The 16,733-nt window shown below is 40.7% G+C and overlaps 1 long non-coding RNA gene across 4 annotated transcripts in view; it reads left to right on the forward strand.

The window, feature by feature from the left end:
- LOC306671033 overlaps positions 1-16,733 on the forward strand; it is a 92,733-nt gene that overhangs the window by 33,238 nt on the left and 42,762 nt on the right. For 2 of the 4 annotated variants that reach the window (XR_013766561.1, XR_013766562.1), the window contains exon 2: positions 5,406-5,437. The exons of the other annotated variants lie outside the window; for them this stretch is intronic. This is a non-coding gene — a long non-coding RNA (uncharacterized lncRNA). The remainder of the gene's footprint in view (positions 1-5,405; positions 5,438-16,733) is intronic. 4 annotated transcript variants of the gene reach the window in all.

Here is a 16,733-nt window from a genome sequence, read left to right on the forward strand (position 1 = left end):
TTATCCCAGAATTAAGGAAATAATTGAAGAAAACTTTCCAGATTCTAGTCTTGGGATAGTCAGTGCTCACCGAATACCCAGCATGATTGATGAAAACAGACTTACCCCTAGACACATTTTGGTGAAGTTTTTAAATTCCAGTGATAAGGAGAAAATCATAAAGGCTTCTAGAGAGAGAAAAGAAATAACCTACAGAGGAACAAGAATCAGATTGACAGCAGACTTGTCACTGGGCACCCTAGATGCTAGAAGTCAATGGAGCAATATCATAAAAGTTCTTCAGGAGGAAAGCTTTCAACCTAGAATCCTGTATCCAGCCAAATTGGCATTTGATTTTCAGGGTAAAACAAAGGTATTTTTCGATATTGAAGAATTCAGAAAGTTTATTTCTTGTGTACCCTCTTTGAAAGAATTACTAGAAAACATACTTTAATGATATAAGTGACTGTAAGCCACACTTTCCTCACATCCATACATATCTAGAAAATCAACAAATACAATGTCGCATCTCCATCCAGAAGGGTGGGTAGCTAACTGCTTATATGGGGATGAGGGGAAGGGAATGCTATTGCCCAAATGTTAGGAAGATTAAAGGATATATTTTAAAAATTTAGTGGTAGTTTTCCTACCTTGTGTAGGGGCGAAGTTTGTGTATTACTGAGCGGGAGGAAAGAATCTGTCCATGTGACAGATGGGAAAAGTAATAGAAAAGCACAGGGGAAAGGTGGCAAGGTAAAGTAGAATAAAAAAATACTGGATGTATCAAGAAAAGAATATTTCATAATTTTTATCATTTGTCTGTGAATCTATATTAAAGCTTTTTTCATTTGAAAAAAAAAAAAGAAAATGACATGTTTCTATTGGATAAGGCTGCAGAGTATTGCATTTTGTTTATTTGTTTGAGTTTCTGTGGATTTATTGACTTCCAATTCTATGCCAGTGCTCTGGGTCTCCTCTGTCCTCTGATGAACTCTCATCTGGACTGGCAGCTGTCATTCTCAGATCCCCCTTCACTAACATCCTGGGAATACTCTTCATTGTTCGACTGTGTTCAAGACTGTCCACTGAATCTCATTTCCCTCCTTCTTGTTTAATTCCTTTGTTTAATGAAACATACTTTTCAGTAGTTTCCTAAGAAAAGTGTGTGGCAGGTATTTTTTTGTAGCCTCTTATATCTGAAAATTCTATATACACCCCTGATGTAGTTTGTCTGGGTAGGCGAGTCCTGTATGGAAATAATTTCTCAGAAATTGGAAGCTACTGTGCCATTGTCTTCTAGCTTGTTATGTTGAAGCTCTAAGTTATTTGATTTCTTATCCTTTGTATGTGACATTTCTCTTGCCGGTCTTGCTCTCTGTCTCCTTTCAGAATCTTCTTTTTTTTTCACCAATACAGCAAACTTTTATGATGATGAATCTTGGTGTGGGCCACCTTTCCTTCAATTTTGGGAAGTTTCCTTGACTTACTTCATTGGTGATTTCCTACCCTCCATTTTTTCCATTTCTTCTCTTTTCATTTGCATGAAATAGTTATTGGTCTATGCTCGGTCTCTAATTATCTTATCTTTTTTATTTTCCACTTATGTCTTTTGCTTTTCCTTCTTTAGCTTTTCTTTCTTTAGCTTTTCTTCTAAATCTTCTGCTGAGTTACTCATTTATACTATCATATTATTGACTTCTCAAAGCTCCTTTTTGATTAATTGACTATCTTTCCTTTTTAATTGCATCCTGCTCTTGTTTTATGGGTATATATTTTCTACATCTCCTTCTTCAAGAATGATGATGTTGTTTTTCTTTTCCTTACATATCCTCTGTTTCTTCCCAATTCCATTTCTTCTGTGTGTTTGAGCTCTCTTTCATAATAAAGGATTCTCTAGATGGGTAGAATTCTGGGGTTGTTTGTGTCTGTTGAGCTGCAGCTGGTTGAGCTTCTGAGTTGGGTGCTGTGGGGAAATCTGCAAGTGAGTTGCTGGAGAGCTTGGGATTTCAACATTCAGCATGTGTATATTCACTGGCCCCTGTTTTCATAAGGCACCTCAGCCTGCTATTGGCTGCCTCTGCCCGTATGTACTTCTGCATTAACAAACTTCATGGTTTGATTCAATCATTTTATGTTGCTCATGGTTTTTAAGATCAGGCTTTTGGCAAGGTTGGTTGGGTGGTGTGTCTGATCACATGGCCTCAGCTAGTGCAGCTGACAGAGGGTTCATTTCTGTGTGGCTTTTTCCCTGCATGGCTGGAGCTCTTTGACCTCCCTGTCTCTCTCCATCTCTCTGTCTCTCTGCCTCTGTCTGTCCATCTGTCCTTTTCCATGGTGTTTTACCCTCTAGTCTCCGTGTGGCTTGGGCTTCTCACAGCATGGAGGTCTCTGTATGACCACATTTTTTACATGCTGCCAACTTCCAGTGGGCATGAAGCAGAAGTTGCCAGTACTTAGAACTGGCACAGTTCTCTTGCCTTGTCCCTCAGAATCAAGGATATGAAAAGGTAGTACAGGGAATTGAACTCAGGACCTGGTATAAGCTAGGCAAATGCTCTATCACAGTAGGTACTTCCATCAGAATGGAAAAGGAAGGTCATATTGCAAATGACTATATAGCTTTAGAGAGTGTCATCTTTGGAAAATTTAATCTGCTGTACTGCCAGATTAAAATTGATTTGAAAGAAGTTTTAGCGAGTACGATTTTGCCTTGATGGGAATGTTTATCATTTTGTTTCTTCTTTATAGCTGTTCTCTGTAATGTCCATGTAACATTGTTGAAAGTTCAAATGAAAGCTTGTGCTCAGCCAGGCTCCTTGTCATGCACCTATAGCTCCAGGTACTTGAGAGGCTGAGGCAGGAGGATCACTTGAATTCAGAAATTTGAGGCCAGGCTAGACAGTATAGACTTATTTAAAAAATAAATAAATAAACATTTTCCCTGAGTACTCAAATCATTTTCTTTTTTTTTTTTTATGTACTAATTTTTTTCATATATTTTGTGGCTTTTTTTTTTTTTTTTTTTTTTTCCTTCAAAAGGGAATCTGAATTCATTGAGTTTGGAGACTTAAGGTGATTTTGTCAGTGAGTGTTGGGTCCTATTCTCTTAGTTCCAAAAGGGTAAATTTTATGTTTTTATTTATTGGGTGGTTTTATCTTCCTTACTTGGGTATCTTTTCATCTGGGAGAAGTTGGTTTAGAGGGCAGTTTTCCCTGAGGAGTTGACTGCTTTTCAAAATAGTTCCTTACAAGCCTTTGTGGGAAGGTGCTGATGGGGGCACCTCAGGTCTCCCCAAGTTCCTCCTGGGCAGCTGGCAGTTCTGTGAGTCACTGCTCTCATTTGCCACCCACCAGGTATACCACAGTCCCATTCTCTTCCAGTTCAAGTCTGCCCAGATCTTTGGATAGGTTTCTACCCACTTACTTCCCATAGGGGCTTTTGGGTTGATGTTGAATGGTGGTTGTCAGGACTTTGATCTGACTCTTTCCAATATAATTCACACAGACTTCCTCCAAGTTCCTAGCCCACTGAGACCATTTTCCCCTTAATTTACATTAATGGTATGGACTTCTCTCACCACTTAGAATCACTCTATTAGGATCCTTTCATTGAGATTTTGGGAAGGGAGGGGCATTAAACAAACTCATGTTACCATCTTCCAAGTTTCATTGGTCATTTTGTTCTTGATTTGGGCCAACCAGGTTTACTAAGAAAAGCTCCAAAAAACTGATGATGCTGGAAAGAGCGGGCATTTTATTTTCTATGGAAAAGAAGAGAGGAAACGCCTATAGCAGTGACTCCCAGTCCTGGTTGCAGGGGGTGTGTTGATGGAATGCTGGTGTCCAGGCCACTCCAGAAGCTCTGATTTGATTGGCTGGGATGGTGCTCAGCCATCAGTTTTCATACCCTCTGGGTGGATTTGGAATTGAGTGTGCTGAGAACCATGGGTCCTGAGCCCGGGAATGGGGAAAAAGGGGGAAAAGGAAAAGTTAAAAGGAAAAAGGGAGACATCACAAGGAAGAGGAAAGAGCACAGGATTTAACCATGTGTCCTCAGCTCCACAGTTGGATATTTCTTTAACTTTATGTTACTTCTTTAGGTCCTGTTTCTCTCTGTAAAACAGTAACAATGATGCCTACCTCATAGCATTGATGCAAGACAAAGTCACATGCCTGTGAAAGTTAATGTTTGTTATTATTAAAAAAAAAAAAAGTAGAGAGAGAAAGAGAGAGAGAATAGTATTAGAAGAGGGTGAAGTAACACAAAAGAAAGGAGAAACTTAAGATAGAGAACAATGGTTTCCTTTCTGTTGATTGTCAGACCTTGACCATGAATTTAAGACACCATTTTTTTTTAATAGTGAAAACTGCAGGGGACATTCCAGGAAGGGAAATGAGAGGGGCCAACAAGTGGGTTTCAGGAATCCAAATGCTCAGCTCTAGGGCCATCACAATCCCATCAGCTCACAGTGTGCACCCTTGTGATAGGTTATCCATATTTCATGTCCATTCTCCCATGAGACCACCTGCAGTGTAACTCAGGATTGATGGGCAGGTGGAGTAAGGCTAGAGCAGTTGACAGAAGTCAGGCAAACAGCGTGCTCATGTTTACCAGTTTATTATAAAGGACACAGCTCAGGAGCAGCCAAATGGAGGAGATGCATGGGGCCAAGTATAGAGGTTTCTTGCTCTTTCCAAATGCACTACCGTCCCAGCACCTAGATGTGTTCACCAACCTGGAAGCTTTGGAATCTCACTGTCCAGGAGATTTTATCAAGCTCAAACTCTAGACTTCCTTCCCCTTTCTGGAGGTGAGTAGGTGGAGCTAAATGTCCCAATCCTCTAATCACTTGGTGTTTCTGGCAACCAGCCCCATTGTGAGGCTATCTTGGGGACCACTTATTAGCATAAATCTAAGTATGATGGGAAGGGGCTTACTATCAATAACAAAAGACACTCAACAGGAAATTCCAGGGGTTTTAAGAACTCTGTGTCAGGAACCAGAGAAAAAGACCCAGGAATAATTTTGTATTGTACCACACCTTGATACCTATGTAGTTGACTCCCTCTTTTTTGGGGAAATACAGTAGTCTCCTCTTCTCTATAGTTTCACTTTTGGCAGTTACCCAAGGTCTAATGTGGTCCAAAAATATTCAACAGAACATTCCAGAAATAACCAATTCATAAATTTCAAATTGTGCACCATTCTGAGCAGCTCAAAGAAATCTCTCCCTCTCTTACTCTATCTTGCCCCAGATGTGAATTTGTTCAGTGTATCAACCCTGTATGTGCTACCCATCCAGTAGTCACCTAGTAGCTGTCTGAGCTATCAAATTGATTGTGTTTGTATTTCAGAGCTTATGTTCAAGTGATCCTTATAGCGTAGCCTAACACTATGTCATTTATCTCCCTTCATCTCATAACAGGCATTGTATCATCTCACATCATGACAAGAGAAGTGAGTACCAGCACCATAACATATTTTTAGAAAGAGAAGTCACACATAGCTTTTATTATAGTTTATTGTTATGGTTGTTCTATCTTATTTTTATTTATTGTTGTAATCTCTTATTGTGTCTGATTTGTAAATTAAACTTTATTAGTATGTACATGTATACATAGTATGTACATATATTGGGTTTGGTACTATCTGCAGTTGCAGGCACCTACCAGGGGGCTTTGGAATATATTCTGCATGGACAAGGGGATACTACTATAGGGTTTTGCAGGTACAATTAGGTTAAGGATCTTGAGATAAGTTATGCTGGTTTTTGAGTTTGCTCTACATCCAATGATTGGTGTTCTTATAAAAGACTGGAACTGAGAAACAGAAACAAAGGGGAAAAGACCATTTGATGAAAGAAGCACAGATTGAGGATAATCTACAATAAAACAAGATATTCCTGGAACCACTTGAAGATGGAAGAGGCAAGGAAGGATCTGGTGCCTTCCAGGGAACACGGTTCTGTTTCTCCCTTGATTTTTGACTGGTGGTTTCCAGAACTATGGAGAATAAATTTTTGTTGTTTTTAGCTACCAAATTCATAATAATAGGAACCAAATATGCCCTTCCTTGTTCTGTCCTCCTCTCTTTCCTTCTTCCTCCTTCAGCTTAATTATAATGTTTAAGATAGGACCTAATTATGCTGGAGCAAAGAACACAAGTCCCAACAGAAGGTAAATGATATGCAAGTTAAATGACTAAAGAGGACCAAAAAATGAGTACCACAGGCCAGCAGGAAGCCAAGTGCTAAGAGAAGAATGCCTGTGATCAGTACAGAAAGGTCGGGGCTTCTTTGTCCTCTGACCCAATTTTTCTCTTGATCAAACATCCTTGACGCTGCGAACTAGCTTTGTCTCTTGCTGTCTGGAGAGACGCACCTACTTCAGTGACATCATTTTTGTCCCTCAATTCTGAACCCCCAACTGACTCTCTGAGTTCCAAGATATTTTCCAGATCATGTTTATAGCATTTTAATATATTTCTTGCCTCCTAAAGTTATTTTTGGAGTATATGTAACTTAAGGATGGCCAACAAAAATCACTGGGTTGTTTAATCCCTTATGAAAGACCATGAGAAAGTCAAGACCCCCATTGAAGAAATGCTAGGGAAAAATATGTTCTTTAAAAAGAAACAGGGCCTTTCCTCCTCCTGCCCCAATTTCTTTGGAAGGGGGACATGTATGGAAATCTCTGTCATGTCAGTAGCTGACTTCTGAGATAAGAACAGAACTCCAGTGACTACACAAAACAAACACACACATTATAAAAGTACTTTTGAGAAGTTACTTTTGAAAAGTCAACCAGCAAAATTTAGCAATGAGGTATGGGAGAATGAAATCTCCAGAGTCACTGCATCATAATACTCAAAATGTCCATTTTTCAAAAGCAACAGAAATACAACATACACAGGAAATGTGGCTGATTCACAGGTAGAAAGAGTTTCCCTGAGAAATTCTGGACATTGAACTTATTAGCTGAAAATGTTTAATTTACTGTCTTAAATATGCTCAATGTGCTAGAAGAAACCATGGACAGAGAACGAAAAGAAATCAGTAACACAATGTATGAACAAAATGGGAAAATCAACACAAAGAGAAATTATAAAAACCAGTCAAGCAGAACAGCTGGAAAGTACAAAAACTGAAAAGGAAGACTCCCTGTAGGGATTCAGCAGCAGATTTGAACAGGCAAAGTATATGATCAATGAACTTGAATGTGAGAAAACTGAAATAATCCAGTAGGAGAAACAGAAAGAAAAAAAATCAAGAAAAATGAGGAGAGCATAATGGATCTGCAGGATAATATAAAAAATATGAATATAAGCATTATAGGAATCACAGAAGGGGAAGAAAAAATATTTGAATAAATAATGCCTGAATACTTTCCAAATTTGAAAACATAATCATATACATTCAGAAAGCCTAATGAACTCCAAGGGGGATAAAGTCAAAGAGATCCACATGGAGACACATTATAGTCAAATTTTTGAAACTCAAAGAGAATTTTGAAAGCAATGAAATACAAGTTACCCCTCATCACCTAGTCTTCACAAAAAGATTAACAACCGATTGCTCTTCAGAAGCCATAGATGCCAAAGGGCAGTGATTGACACAAAGTCCTGAAAGATTAAGACATACCAAGAGTGGCAAAACCAACTTTTAAGAATGAAGGAGAAATTATAAGTAAAAACTAAGGGAGTTCTTCACCAGGAGTCCTACTCTATAAGAAATGTCAAAGGGAGTCAGTTTTTTAGTATGAGATGCAAAGGCAATTAATTGAAGACATGAGGAAAAATAAAGACCACTGGTAAAGGCAGCTACATATGTAAATATAAAATCTAGTATCATGGTCCTTTTGGTTTGGTTTTTAACCTTACTCTTTTTCCTGTATGATTTGATAGGTAAATGTCTAAAATGATTCTAAGTCTATATAAATGGGCATGCAATATAGGAAGGCATAATTGGTAACAATAACTATATACAGGAGAAGGAAAGGAGATGTCTATAAGCAGAGTGTTTATATATTATTAAAACTAGCTTGATATTCTCACTAGTTTGTGATACATTTAAGATATTAATTATAATCCCCAAGATAACCACTAAGAAAATAATTTGAAAAATAAAGAAAAAGAAAGGAAAAAGGGATCAAAATGCTATAAAACCAAGTATTACCCAAAACATTCTACATTTTTTTCAGAGCACTTTCTAATGGTTTGTATTTATGGATTCTCATAAAGGGAGTCAGTTAAACACACTAGATTTTGATAACTTGGGAAACTTAGCTGTGAGATAGTGCATCGAGACACATTTACAAGGTCAAGTGCAGACTTGTGTTAAAGAAAGCACATAATACAATGGAGAGATCAGTGAACTAGAAGTGAGTAAAAGTGAGTCCTGGTTGCCTGGGTTCTTTGTGATAACAAGTCATATAACATTGGACAACTGTTTTCTTATCTGTAAAGGCAAGATATTTACATTAGTCAGTCTTTTGTTACTGTAATGAAATACCTGAGAGAGGTTAACTTTATAGGAAAAAAAGGTTGATTTAGTGCATAGTTTTGGAGGTTCCATAGCATGGATCATCTTGGCTCATGGTGGATAATATTACAATGTTGGGAGCATGTCTGAGAGGGAAAGATTACATTACCAAACAGGAAATCTAAGAGCCCTCATTGACTTCAGGAGCTCCTGCTAGGCTCCACCTCTTAAAGGTGGCCAACACTGCCACACTGGGAACAATGAACCCTTGGAAGACACACTCAGACCATACCCTAAACCATCACAGTGTTGAACTAGACAATCCCAAAAAGTTCTCTTCCAAGCTGATGATATGCACCATGGTCATACCTTCTGAGCATAAATAACAGAAGACCACTTTTTACTGACTTGCAGTACAGACGTGTACTCCCTGATACTAATTTTAAGAGAAATGAAAATAGCACATGTTGGAAGAGATGGTGAGACATGATTTAGTGCAAGGGCAACATCTACACAATATAGATACTATCTGTGTCAAGTGTTTTGGATTCTCTTCAGGCATCCCTCCCGGCTTTGAGTCTAAGACAGGTTAGGGAGACGTTCAGTTCAAGTAAATACTGTTTATGGAGAATTTTTTTGTGTGTCAGGCAATGTTCTCAAATCTGCACACAGAAAAATTTAGAGTGAGTTCTTCCTACCTTCAAGAGTCCACATACTATATTGATCTAAGCGAGGAAACTGGTACTTAGACCAGTTTTGTGAATGACATCATGCAAGAAGAGGCCTGACTGGTGCAGGAAGCCAAAGATCTTGCCACACTATCAGGCTATCATGAGCCATTTTATTGATGTACACATGAGGCTGCTGTAGAATTCTTTTTGGAAATAATTCTAATCTGGCACACCAGATTGTAAGGATTTTGTCCTAATCAGTAGCCTGATTATCTCATATTTTTTCTTCTTTTTTTAAAAAAAATTTTAGTTGTAAAGATGAACACAATACCCTTATTTTATTTATTTTTATGTGGTGCTGAAGATTGAACCCTGTGCCTCACACATGCTAGGCGAGTGCTCTTACCACTGCGCTACAACCCCAACCCCACCCTTTTTTTCTTAATTGAAACACATAATCTCTGCCCAATTTTGTGTCTGGTCAGTGGCTTATTTTCTCACTAAACACTTTGCAAAAAACACAAATGTAGCATCCTCAAAACAGGACAGCAAAAGAGAAGTGGATCTTCTCACCTGAGTCCTGTGAGACCTTCAGGGCCAAGCACTGTGCATGTTCCAGTGACCAGTTTGCAAAGTGTGTGCTTTCTTCCTCCAGAAGTGAGGAAACAGGCCATTTCCTCTCTGAGGTCTTTAGCTGTTAAAGGCCTTGCCGTTTCTTGGACCCTTAACTCTTAACTGATTATAGATAGTCCCCAACTTTTGATGGTTTGACTTGCGATTTTCTAAACTTACAATGCTGTGAAAGGGATTTAGTAGAAACCATATTTCTGATTTTAAATTTTGATCTTTCCCTGGACATGTGCAACACGACCCTCTCCCCCAATATTGGGTGATCACCCTGAGCCGCAGCTACCCGTCATAAAGGGAAAGAGCCAGTGTTCTGCAGTGTGGCTAAGACTTGAGGATTGGTAGATCAGGAGTATTTCACATACTTTTCATTTACCATTTTACAATTTACAGTGGGCACATGGGATGTAACCCCAAAGTAACTTGAGGAGTACTTTTTTTTGTGGGCTTTGGAATGGATATCTATTTTAATTTGGTGCCTGCTTTGTCACATCCTTGAAATCATTTCATCTACTTTATAAGATTCAAGGTCAGAATTGAACAGTCAATTAGAAGTTAAGCATAGGAACTGCTGTGGGCTGAATGGTGGCCCAAAGACATGAGGTTCTAATCCCTGGAACCTATAAATATCACCTCATTTGAAAAAAAGAGTCTCTGCAGATATAATTAAGTTCAGGATTTGGAAAAGACGCAATTATGCTAGGAGAGGCAGAAGGAGATGACACAGAGAAGAGAGAAGGTGTGTGAAGAAGGTGGCAGAGATGGAGAGATGGGCCACAAGCAAAGGGACCTGGTTGGCAAAGGCAGGGAAGGAACAGATTCTCCTCTAGAGCTCTGGGAGGATGGCCTGATCATACTTTGATTTTGGCCTGGTGATGTGGATCTTGAACTTCTGACCTCCAGAACTGTGAGAGAAGAAATTTCTGTTGTTTGAAGCCATCAGAATTGTGTTATCTGTTATAGCAGCCACAGGAAACTAATACAGAGATGAAGGAGCCTGTGCTCTGTTGTTAGAGCAATCTGGTGAAGCCTAGGAATTCCTTCTCAGAGTATTTTTAAATTATACAATAAGATACTTAGAATTATGAAGAAAGCCAAATATATTGAAATGTATTTGTTAGAACATAGTGGTGCAGCTTTGAGCATATTAATCAAGACAGTGCGTTTCAAGCTGGGTATGGTGTGTACACCTATAAACACAGCTGCTTGGGAGGCTGAGGAAGGAGGATTGCAAAGTTCAAGGATGGCCTAGGCAACTTAGAGAGACACTGTCTGAAAATAAAATAAAATGCCTAGGGATGTAGCTCTGCATTTCAAATACAGGGAAGCTACAGATGATTTTATTTTTGAAAGACATCAGAGCGTTTCACAACAGGTTGCTATGACTCTGCCTGAGCCAACCCGCCAAGGGTGGAGGGGCCTACAGGAAAGAAGGTGGAGACCATGTGCCATCTATAGAAGTCTCAGCTTCCCCTTGTTTTGAGGTCGTTGTGAGGGTAAACAACATTCCAAGATTCTCACAGTGACTGCAATGCAACTGTGGAAATCTCTGGTGTCCTCTGGTGACTTAGTTATGGAGATGGCTCTGTAGTTTGTTGCCTACATTCGTAATTGGAGGAAATGCTGAATTTTAGGTCACGAACCTCAGGCACAGGACCCCCATCTCAGTGGCAAAGAAAGAGCGGGTTGTGGCCTGAAGGGAGCCAGGTCCGCAGTGAGGCAGAGGAGGGCCAGGCGGGCAGGACGTTTGCAAGGACGGCAGTCTGCGCAGGCGCGGGTCCTCTCTCGCGCACGGCCACTCTAGGAGGCTGCAAGCGATTAAGGCAGGCATGGCAAATTGGACAGGGTGTCAGGTTGACTATGAAATATGACGGATTAACAGCCGAGGCTGGTGGTGTGACCTGCTTTCAGACACTTCATTTAGAAGTTATCATATTGCTGGATGCTTCCTATAATTTGTGATGATGCTGATTGTGATAAATCGTGAGTTTCTGGCAAACTCCACCGGCCCGCTCCAATGACTGAACAGAGAAAATGTGTAATTCTATGGGAACATTCATGCCACGAATGAGAGCGAGGGTCTGGCCGTAACAACAGAATGCTCAGTCAGTGAACAAAGTAATTAAATCAAGCTAATTAAATCACAATAAAAATAATTTTAATTTAATTAATTTCTCTGCACTGATGGAACATTATGTGGAAACCAAGAGGCTTTCTGAACGCTAATAGAATTTAGGAGCTGGGACACCAAAGTTGTGGTCACTGGTGTGGTACGTGGGTTAATGTTGAGGGAATGAAATTAAAATACACTTACTGAGCTGCTGATATGTTGACTGAGTCACAGATGGAAAATGATTTTGGAAACAAGATAATGGGGTCTTGCCCTTTCCCAGTTAGGTTTCAGTACTAACTGGGCCAATAAATGTCAAATCTGGCAATAATTAAAAAGGTCCTAAGTAAAGTAGATGGTAGATGATTGCCTCACCGTGCTGGAACTGGAGGGAATCCTCAGGCCAAGATCTCAGTGATGAATAGAAGTACCGTACTGGGGATGCTTGCCTACTGTCAGTCCTACCCGTAGCTCTTGGGGTAATAACAGCATAAAAGCATTACGACTAGAATCCTGTGAGGTCCCCAGTCAAGGGCTAAGCAAATGGCAATGACTTTTTGACAGCAGCATGAAAGATTTAGATGAGCCATAAAGAAGGACTTCCTGTCTGGGACAGGTATTAACCAGTTACTACTTCTTGAAAACATTAACTATGGCTAATCCCTCCTAGTCCCTCAAACCTTTTATCCCAAATTAAGCAGATAGCTATATCCTAACTGAAACTCAAATAATAATTATTAAATTAAATTATTGAGATCTTGTTAGGAATTTCTTTCCTCAGGGCTTGAATGTTAGGATGGATACTCTTCTTCCAGGGTTGTTTAGACATTGTTCAGTTCATAAGCAGGAGGAGGCTCACACAAGACGACCTCTCAAGGTCACCTCCCTGAGACTAATTTTGTCATGTAAGCAACACTGGAATTCTAAGTGTGTGTTAGCAGGCGCTCGCATAATTACCAACTGTGATTTTAGAGGAGTTCTGTGCTTTGGATCTCAATATTATTTATCATGCACGTTATTTTAATTAATATGTTGTGTGTGTGCCAACATTTGAACCAGACCTCATTATGACTAGTTGGGGCACCACATTGTTTGTGGAGTGGAATTGTTTTCCGGGATGCAGCTGTTTTCCCTCCTCGGCAGCCAGCAAGGGCAGGGGAGCCAACAGCCAGTATTCGCAATGTTTTTTGCTGCCACAGAGTGTGCAGCCATCCTCTGTCCTTGACTAACCAGAAGGAGTTGTTTCTCCATCCCCTTGAGGGGTTGGCGTGCCCCCAGGGAGGGCTCTGGCAGATGCACGAGGTTCCCCAGGAGAAGGAAGGTGTCTGAGAGCTGCGCCAGAGCCTTAGAAGTAAAGGGTGTCCAGGTGCCCAAAGAGGGAACTGGCCCCTTTTCTGTTGTCTGTTGCTAGATCATCGTGCAATTCAAGATGGCACCATGCACATGAGCAGCAGCTACCATTCAACACAACCAGAGACCTGGCAGGTCCGGTTCTTTGTGCCAGTGCTTCCCACTCATCCTCTGAGGGTTAGAATGACATATTCCTGGAGGAAAATTTTGTCTTTCTAACTTAACCTGCATTTGAGCCAGTTTGTTTGGTTGAGTCCCAGCCTGGCCTGCACCCTATACTCCTTCTCCCCTGAACTGCCTTTCCTTTCTCCCCAAATGACCTTCCTCACCGAGGGAAGCCATGGTACAGATCATCCCAGAGGAACCCCTTTTCTTCCTAGGACATCTTTCTGTTCTAATACCTGCTGCCCCTTACCTGATGCTTCATGTTCCTGTATTTGCTAATGAGAATTAAAACCTTCCTGGCTCTGACCATTTTCCCACACTCACAGAGAGTCATAAGGTCTAGTCTTATTCTGTGCTTTAAAACAATGCTTCAGGGCTGGGGCTGTAGTTCAGAGGCAGAGTGCTTGCCTAGCATATGTGAGGCCCTGGGTGCCAACCCCCAAATTGGTGGTGGGGGGGGCACAAAAGCTTCTAATAATTCTATAACCTTTATTCACATCCAGTACCTGCCAAACAATGTGCTAAGCACTTTATCTGGATCATTGCATTAAATTTTCCCAAGAACTCTATGGTGCTATTTTAAGTTCCTTCCTATAGATGAGGAAACAGTGGCTTACAGGAGTTACATAACTTACCCAGGTCACAGTGAGGTCGAGGCAGAGCTGCTGCTGGAATCAAGGTCCCTCTCTGTCCAAACCCTCCTCTTCACCCTCACGCGGACACATTCTGGGTTCTACTCATCTACACAGAGCTGCCCACCAATGCACACATGTCCATCTGCACCCTTTGCCCAAGCGCCACAGTCTCTCTCCAATCCTGTTTCCCAACCTGAAAAGCTGTTTTCAAAAGGAAGATTTGTGACTACCTGAGAATGTTAGGGCTAAACCTCCCCAGACACTTACAAAATCGATTAACTACACACTGTGTAATCTGTATTGGTCCGGGGATTCTGTTACGGGAGGAAAACTCTTTAAAGGGCGTGCCTTAGAGACCTGAGAATATCTCAAATATTGTGCTTTCAATTAGCCACGAGTCTCCAGCCCCTGTGCACGTCAAGTGGCTGTGTGTTCAGTGGCACAACTCGGTGCTTTAGGGATAACTGGGGCCATTTGCGGGCAATAGACAGCTCGTGTGCCACCCTGAGAGCTTCACCTTGATCGCCACTGGTCTCTCATTCTTTGATCTTTTTCTCCAAATTGACTTTGTTCACTCTCATTCCCATCCCTGTGCTGGCGCCTCTCTCTCCTGTCCTCTTAACTCTTGCAGTTGACTCTACACTATGATTGTCTGGGTGGCCTTTGCCTGCTTCATCCTTCTCTGCTGAAAAAGAAGAATAACAGAAAACCCCCAAAGAGAAAATATTTACCAGTTCTGCAATGGCTTGAATTAATGAAATAATGCTGTGGGGCATTTAGATTGAACCTGTGTAATTGTAGGTTGCGAAGTATAATGGTAGCTCATGCAGGGATATCATTTTGTACTATTTTACTTTCAGGTTTTTGTTAATCCAGTGGGTTTGGTGGAATTAGAGGGCTGCTGTGAAAAAAAAAAAAAAAAAAAAAAAGCCCAGCAACCTGCTGGTGCGAGAACAGCCTTGTCAAACTAGCAGGTAGCTGCACGTTTAGCCTTTATCCAGTGTACAATAAGGGCAATCACCAGGGCCTGTAGAAAGAGTATTGAACTGTCGACACAGGACATTTTTGTTGAAAGTAGTCCTTTTGATTTCATCTTCCTGGACTAATGTAATAAAAACAGACATTATGGAACACATTCATCTCAGTTTGATAGGGACCGTCATGAATACCCAGCAACGTGTGCAGTCATAAAGGTTATTTGACTGCTGTAAGTGACTTGGAAGATGATTGTTGATCCAGAGGTTGTGAACACCTTATTCCAGATAAGGATGGATAGCTATCCCTGGAGCAGGCCAATGTGTGGATAGTGTTGCCATGCTGTTTCCACTCAGCGGATATATAACCTCTAAAAGCACCCCAAATCTCAGCCACTAGCCCAATTTCTCTAATTAGCCAAGCCTTGAGTGTTTATCTTCAAGGAAGAAGAAAGGAAAACAAAGTGAGAGAACTCGAACTTAATCGGATGACTGTTTCTATGGAAACTGAAACAGAGTCAGGAACTAGCCATGAGCAGCTGGGGTCAGAGGCCTGGTTCATGTCAGCCTCTCCATATTCCTGAATTCCATACTTTGTGGTTCTGTGAGTTTATGACCTCAGTGGGGGCTATTTGCAAAGAAAAGAACTTCACATAACTTGAGAATTTAGGAGTTTTACCCCAAACAAAAAGCTCACTGATGTTAGGTTAACTCTGGCCTTTGAAAGGATCCCCAAACTTACTAAACCTCATTTCTTTCCTACTTGAAACATTCCAAGTTTGCTGTAACATGTAAACACCACTCGCAACATTTATTTGTGTGGTTACTAGGGTGTTATTTTTCATGCACTCACTAACGGGCACTGGAAGGAATAGCTTATTCTCCATCAATTATTTTCTGTCCTAAGTTTATAGGTAACATTGTGCTGGGAGTTAGAAAGAGAACAGGTGAGTAATTACAGATTGGATTTGAAACATAGTATATGAATATAGTTCCTCTAACTGAAGGCAAAACATGAGCTGATATTTCCTTGAGACTCAAAAGACTTGGGTCTCATTGTTCTAATAATTACTCTTGAATTCACTGTGTTTCATACTATTCACTTACTCCTGCATCTGCTCAGTAAGCAACCCTGCTAGTGAGAGCCACGGTCACTTGGGGTGTGGTGATGGTCCAGTCTGCAGAACTTGGCAGTGCTCCTGTGCTTAGTTGCAAGGAGTTCATTTGTTGAAGGAAGAAAAGAAGAAAGAACAGCAGAGAGTCACTGAAGAACAGGAAAAGAGCTGAGATTTTCTGCAGGTGCCTGGTGATTTAAAAAAATAAACTATTTTTTAATATTTAACTTCAGAAGCTTGGTTTCCTTGTGTGTGTGTATATATATGAAGTATCACTACTTTCAAGGAATATTATAAGGGTCAAGGGTCAAATGAGATAGTGATGTCAGGCACTTAGCACAGTCCCTGTTGCATTGTTCATGCTCAATAACAGTGCTCATTATTATGACAATGAACGTGGAGGACAAAGGACTAAAGAGGAATGATGGTGGTCAGAAATAGGGTGGGGAGAGCAATGGCTCTGACAGCTGTGTGGGAGGCAGTACTGGCAGGGTCAGTGAGCATGGATGTCAGTGGTGAGGAGAGTCGAGAACAACTTCCAGGGATCTGATTGAGGAATGGTGGTTCCTCCACCGAGATGGACATAGAGGGAGCAGCAGGGAATGCCCACAAAGTCAAAGACCACAC

This window comes from Sciurus vulgaris (assembly GCF_902686455.1).
Source record: "Sciurus vulgaris genome assembly, chromosome: 1".
NCBI classification, from domain to species: domain Eukaryota; kingdom Metazoa; phylum Chordata; class Mammalia; order Rodentia; family Sciuridae; genus Sciurus; species Sciurus vulgaris.